The sequence below is a fragment of the Pinus tabuliformis genome, chromosome 9, assembly GCF_031772625.1.
Source record: "Pinus tabuliformis cultivar Carrire ecotype Pingquan chromosome 9, CPIR1, whole genome shotgun sequence".
Taxonomy (NCBI): Eukaryota; Viridiplantae; Streptophyta; class Pinopsida; order Pinales; family Pinaceae; genus Pinus; species Pinus tabuliformis.
This window is the reverse complement of record NC_142307.1, coordinates 1,914,947,163-1,914,955,009: the sequence shown is the minus strand read 5'-3', so window position 1 is coordinate 1,914,955,009 and position 7,847 is coordinate 1,914,947,163.

Below are 7,847 nucleotides of genomic sequence, written 5' to 3'. Positions count from 1 at the left end.
CCAATTTGTTCTTAAGGGGGAATGTTAGGATATTCCGACACATAGGAATTAATTAAGCATAACTTGGTCTAGTGTATAATTAGGAAAAGTGTGTTTCTTTAGTATGCAATTTTTTTAACTTACTATCCGACAGCCACAATATTTTCTAGACATGAAGCGATCTAACGATTCATTCTCTCCTCCGTATTACCGACACTTGATCTATGGCTTGACACACGATTGGTCCATGATCTCTATTTAAATAGCATGGAGGGTCATTTGTAAGGTGATTGTTCATGAGAGAAGCTTATGTAAATTTTCTTTCTTTTACATTAATAAATTTCCTAAAGTTGCCACATTAGCTCAGGTCGTGGATTATTTCCCTCTTTCATGATTTTAACCACGTCAATAATACTAGTGTACTGATCTGTAATATGTTTGTGAGTGGTGTCCTTTGGTGTTCTATCTAAGGAAATTACCCTATAAATTCCTACAGATAGCTCACCAATTTCATTGTGTTACAATTTGGCACACCATGGTAGAGTACATGTGAAAGCTAAATTATTCTTCTGGACTCTCGTTTCTCATATTTGACAAAACACTGCCGAACGTGTTGTACTGAAACAATAAGTTGATTTTCAGGGGGGATTCACATGGTAAGTAGTTTTTCTGTAGGGTGTAACAAAATTCATAGCAATATGCCATGTAATCATAATTTGCTTCGAAAAAAAACTTATTTCGAACCCCCCTGCTCTATTAAATGTCGAAAATCCTGAGGAGTCTGAAATAGAATATATATTTTTGATCTATAAGCGCTAATATTAACCATTAAAAACTGCTCCATATTTATCCCATGCACTGGCCTTAACTTGCCAAAAATATTTAGCTTTGACTTGATATGCTACTTTGACTTTGAAGTTTAGCTCTCCATGAGATTTTATCCCATATGTACAAGGTGAGGAATATAAATGGTGTTTATATACACCATTGTATTCAATATTTGTAAAGGCATGGTTGAATGAAATGCATGCCCTTGTGGGCCCCTCTTGTGCTTTGATTAGTGTATGTCACTGACTAGTTTCTGACTTGGCTTGCATTTGGTTGGTAGTGGACTTGACTTCGGTGTTTGATGGGCTTAACTTTGATGTCAAACTTAAAGATTGGGTGACAAGCCCAACATTTTTTTTTTTCAAATAATTTTTAATTTTAAATAAAAATAATTCTAATAAAAATATAAAAATATAATTTTATATTTTTAATAAAATTAAGTATTTAAAATATTCAAAATTAGCCAAGCAACCATGTTGCCATGAAATTTTATATATGCCCAAATATTTAGATGAAAGGTAGATTGGCTAAAATTCAAAAAAAATTGTAACTTTCCGGGTGTCAGAAAAAGTTACAACAGTATACAAATTGAAAAAGGCCCTATATGGACTCAAACAAGCTCCTAGAGATTGGTACAAAAGGCTAGATAGATACCTTCATAAAAAAGGCTTTAATATAGGTAATGTTGACAACAATTTATACATCAAATTTGAAGGTGGCTATCTACTAATTATAGTAGTATATGTGGACGACATAATCTTTGGTAGTGACGCGGAACAATTGGGGCATCAATTCACAAAATGTATGCAGTCAGAGTTCGAAATGTCCATGATCGGTGAGCTATCATTCTTCCTTGGATTGAAAATCTCTCAGTCACCATAAGGAGTGTTTATCTCGCAATCTAAATATCTCAAACAAACTTTGAAGAAGTTTAAGCTGAACGATCGCAAGCCAGCGAGCACACCTATGATTACAGGCTACAAATTGTGCAAAGAATATGAGACACCACTAGTAAATCAAATTGAATGTAGATCCATGATATGAATCTTCTTTTATATTATAGCTTTGAGGTCATACATTATGCAAGTTGTGGGTATTGTGGCCAAATTTCAGGCCTTCCCTCGTGAAAGTCATGTTGCTGATGTCAAAAGGATTTTCAATTATCTTCAAGGAACAATAGAATGTGGATTGTGGTATGCTAAGATAAAATAATTTAAGATGATGGCCTACACTGATGCTAATTAGGCTAGCAGTCTTGAAGACAGGAAAAGCACCTCGGGTGCAACCTTCTTCTCGGGGAAATGCTTGGTGTCGAGGGTTAGCATGAAACAAGCCTCAATTTATTTATCAACTCCTGAAGCTGAGTATATTGATGCTGCTACTTGTTGCGTGCAAATTCTATGGATGAAGTTGAATTTAAAGGATATTAAAGTAGAGTTGGCTGATCCTATTCCAATTATGTGTGATAATAAAAGTTCCATCAATATCTCTAAAAATCCTATCATGCGTTCAAAGACCAAGCATATTCCTCTCAAGCTCCATTTGTTAAGGGAACAAATTGCAGCCAATGTTGTGAGACTTGAATACGTGGCCACTAAAGACCAAGTTGTAGATATCTTTACCAAGCCACTAGCAAGAGAACGCTTTGAATATCTTAGGAAACATATATGATTTGTGACTCCTCATTCAAAATGACTCCATTTTGGTGGGGTTTGGAAACTACTCAACATGTAGAATCTATGGAAGGGTAGGCTGCAGAGGTTAATAGGGACTACTCAAGTAGTATTCTTTTCCATTGATGCGAAAGTGGCAGAAGATTACTAGAGAATCGAAGAATACCATGCCTAGATTTAGGGGGAGGTTATGGTGTTTCCATCAATGCTAAAGGGGGAGATCGTTGGATAATTTGCATTGTCTAGATGGCTCGTGGTTGTGAGTGTATTGGAATTGATGTCAACCAGATTAGCATGGTTATTGGGAGTCCAAGAGGAATCCCGTGGTTGCTGTAGTGATCTATAGAGAATCATCATAATAGTAGGCTTACTAGAGAAACCATAAAATCGTGACTAGAGTGATTGGTAGTCCAGGCATAGGAGGAATCATATGGTAGCTACAGGATTCTAGTAGAGAATCATCACAATAGCAGGCTTATTGGAAAATCCATAAAATGATGACTATGGTGATTTAGGGGCCATGTTCTTGGAATCATATCTCATTTTTTGAGCCATTTTAGAGGTATAATACAGGCTCAAATACTACATCAAACCCTATCCATTTGAAATTTCTCTGAAAGATATTTCCAGCAGTGTGTGGAAGTGTGAAAATGGCCTCCTGGATCAAAATTTATGGATGGTCGAAGTCATGATCTTGAAGTCCTAAGTAGGTCGAAATATCGGAGGCAGCCAAAATATCAGAGGTCAGCTAAGCATAAGGATGAATATCCAGGGTCAGAGCCTAGGAGCATTGGAAATCTAATATCAAAGTAGGTCATATCAGGATATCAAAAGCTACAGGCCATCAGAACATTACAGTTCCGAGCATATCAGAAAATCATAAGGTTGAGATCATCACAACCTCAGAACCTCATAATTCCTCATAATTACAACTCTTTGAAAGTGTCGAGGTCTAGGAAGTAGAAGAAATACAATAGAATTTGGTGCACGAGCAGGGACCAAGGAGGCTCTTTCTCTCTCCTCAAACATGACACATGGTAGTAGGTTATTGGCCCTTAAGAGCTGAAGTGGAAAATCATGGCAGCATGATGTGGCATAACAGTGGACACGTGGCAGCTTGTTTTGGCATTTTCAATGGCCTAATGCGGCAAATCACGGTGACACATGTCACCACTCAAGATGCACCACGTGGAGAGTTGACAGAATCATGATGTCATTTCGGAGGTCTGCATATCGGAAGTTGAGGACCTCCAAAGTCTTATGAAGTTGGCATTTGAAACATGTTATGATTAAAGGGGCTTCGATATTATCTGGTACCTAGTTGTGTGGAGACTAAAGGAACTAAGGGCTAAGAAGAGGGAGCTAAAACACAATCGAATTTTGGAAGTTTCATAAGGACTATTCAATAAAAGTTATGATATGCAAGAACTTTGATATAATGCTACATTGGTATGCTAAGCCGACAGTCGCAAGCCTGGTATTATGAGAAATAAAATATTCAGGGATCTAAGTGCAAAGGGGATAAAGGTATAGGAATTATGTGATATTGTATGAGTTATGATATGTTGTGGCTCTGGTATAATAGTACAGAGAATTAAAAGGATGAATGGGTCGACAATTAGAGATTAAACGTGAATCTATGGAATTGGTTTATGGAGTCTGTGGGATCTAAAAAAAACATTGATACAAGGCAACGATGAAGAAGGTCCACGAAGAAGAACTGATGAGATGAAGAAATCCATCTCCTACTTCCCAGGCACGTCTTGTAGATTTAAATAAGGAATAGAGAGACCATTATTGAGTACATTCAAGATTTTTGGAGCAATGAATAAGCATGGGAAGACACGGTAGAGTGTACAGGTTGACTGAGATTAAATTCTCAATATGGAGGATTATAGAGGGAGACAACGAAGAACTCAACAACCCATTCTTATGTTTAATGCCATGATAGAATGCAACCATCAGATAGAAAAGTAGTAGCAGGAGCGATATTGAGGTACACTTGAGTTGTGTGGAAACGGGAAGCAGAGACAACATTGTGTAGTGTGCAGCAAAGCAATATACCCATCAATTTCCATCGAGAAAGGTGCAGAAATGTGTATTGTTGAAGTGTTGAGTAGCGCGAGCAGAGAGTGTTGTGAAATGAGTGCAAGAGCAGAGCTAAAAGGTGTGTAGTAGATATTTTGTATGAGAGAAGGAAAAAAGTTGAGGATATACAGTTTTGGGCATAAGATAGAGTGATGTTGTATGAGACCAAAGGAGTATTTTGAACAGTAGAGGGCCAAGAGCAGAAATTGTTTCTGCAACCAACCAGATTGGTATTTCTCCATAATTGTATATGCTTCTATTTTCAGTTTGAAAATTGTATGAAATAGTAGAACAGTGGCATGGGCAGATTGTAGCCTGCATTAATAAGAGGTTGGTGCCTCTTGGTAAGTTAGTGCTTTCTAACCTAAGGGGGTCGGTGACTCCTATGAGAGGGTGCTCACAAAAAAACTGATGGAAATAAGTAGGTGCTTAATTTACATCATAAACAACAACAAATTGGTGGTTTTTTCCCTTTGGGTTTCCACATGAAAACATTGGTGCCAATATGTTCGTGTTTCTCATGTGATAGATTGTATGAACATAAGAATTATTAAACTTTTTACTCACTCTATCTACGCATGAATTTTCTCATAAGTAACAAACAACACAAAAAACTAAATGCATATTTAGTAAGATGTTTTAAGAATCTCACTATTGTTCAGTCACCCCACCCCCCCCCCCCCCCCCCCCCCCCCCCCCACCCCCCACTTTTGTTCTTCCTTATTCCAGTAGTATCATCCAAGAATTGTTCATTTATGTGATGTAAAAGGAGGTTTCCCCCCCAAAGAGTATTATTTTCAAGTCATTGATCTATCTATTATTTTGTTTTTTGTGATCTATCTATTATTTTGAAGTTATGTTTTTGGTTCCTAGGCTTTGCTACATCAACTAGGTCATCTTGGTATTTTTGCTACAACCCTTTTTATGTGAGGAATCGAAAACTAAAAACTGTACTAGGATGATTCAAGATCTTGGTGAACTCCATGTAGAACTTTCAGATCTTGGTTCACTATATTTCCAAAGATATGGTCCAAGAAATTTAGGATATCCGTATGCTCCATAATTCTATCTCAACAGGTGAGCTAGGGAAAAACATCATAACTTTTTCTTGGAGAATCGAGTTTGAATTTCGTAAAAATTCACTAAATTTTAATGGATTGTATCTTCTTGGAAACAAATTTCAGGGTTGAAGGTTGAAACAATGACACATGGGAGTACATACAAATTCGCTATACTTAATCAATCCATAATCAGGACATCGTAGGATATTTGGCTTTACCTTGAAGAATCCAATATTGGTCTAACTTGTGGGGATGGAAATAAAACACATAAGGCTACCTCAAGAATAAGTTTCATAGTTTGGGAGGCCAAAATTAAAGAGATACATTATTTTTAAGATCGAGCTCCTAAAAGTAACAAAAATGTTTGATTTTTTTTAAATTTTCATAACTTTTGTTTGAAGAAACAATTTGAAGTGATTCAAAGGGCACACTGAAGCACATATATCATTATTTGGTTCCAAATTCCTAGAAATAAAAAAATGGATATGCTTAGTAAGCCAACCGAAATATCTACTATGATGCATGAATAAGAATAAGAAATGCAACATGATATATCAAAATCACAAAACCAAGTGCAACAAATTTATCTCTCGCAAAGAATAACCAAAAATGAATTGCAAGTGACGATGAATGAAAACATGGATGGTTTAGAAGAAAAAAAAAGGGACACAGAAATTTTTAAGGATGGTTTAAAAGTAGAAGTGGAAGGATTTAAGGAAGGTTTGAAAAAAATGCTATAAGAAATGCTCCCTAATGGTGACAAGGTATTCCATGAAATTCATGGTGAGAAAAAAAAAGGAATCTGAATCATTATTTTAGAGACTTTAACTTTGGATTGAAGACCTACCACATTCCAAATATAGATATGAGGAATCTTGATGAAAAGGCACCACAAATGGAGCAAGTATTTTATCTACATGATGTGCCACACACACAAAAGGTACACATTTCATGTTTATAGTTAGAACTCAATCAGTTTTGATGGTATAGATGTCTTTGTTCTTGTAAATCAATTGTCACTTGGAAAATCTTTATGGAGGAATCAATTGCACATTATAAGCATAACACATTGTGGACTTCCAAATATTTAATATCAAGTTAATTGATATTCGAGAGGAGAAAATGATTGATTTATTCATAGGTAATTTAAAGGATAACATCCAACATGAGGTTCTCCTTTGAGAATCGAATTCATTGGAAAATGCATTCGCGGTGGCAAAAAAAGCTGAAATCAAAATTATGGCAACAAGGATTTCTACCATTTACAACTATAAATATGGAAGTGTTGTTTCTCCTACCCTCCCACAACCTACAAGGTTGACACCACAACAACTCGAGGAAAAAATATCAAAAGGGCTTTGCTAAAATTGTGATAACAAATACACTAAAGGTCATAAGTGTGCTGAGAAAAAAATATTTTACATATATTTTGAAGAGCATGAAGGAAAGGAACAAGAAACATCAAAACAAGAGGATATACACTAGGAACTAACTCCATATAAAGAACAAATGAAACTGACTATATCTTGTAATGCATTGGCAAGAATTACAACTCCTCAAACTATCAATATAGAAGGATATATCAAGAAGAAAAATGTAATATTGATGATTTATTTGGGTAGTACCCATAATTTTATTCATTGTAAGATAGCCAAGGAATTGAATTTCTTTTTACATCCAACACCAGAGTGTCAAGTGATGGTTACAAATGGAGGAACTATAAATTTCTTAGGGAAGTACCATAACATCAAGCTAACCATGGGGGAATATTTATTGAATAGTCCAATACTTTCCATTCCAATGTGTGGTGTTGATTTTGTATTATGAGTCCTGTGGTTACAATCTTTTGGGACAATAGCTTTTGATTTTCAATATTTTTTCATGAAATTTTTCTGGGAAGGAAAGGAAGTTAAATTAAAGGATATTGCAAGGAAACCAAGGAAGATAATCATCTCTAATTGCACAATTATGCTCACTATATGTTCAAATATCAAAATTCCATTTCTCTAGATCTCCAAAGATTCCTCAACAATCATTCCATAGTATGTGAGACTCCCAAATGTCTCCCACCTATTCATGATCATTATCATGCTATTCACTTGACTCCAAGAAGTGTTCCTCCAAACATCAGATCTTACAAAAATCCCTATGCCCAAAAGAGTGAATCTGAATGTATGGTTACAAAAATGCTAAAGGAAGGTATACTTCAACCTAGCCA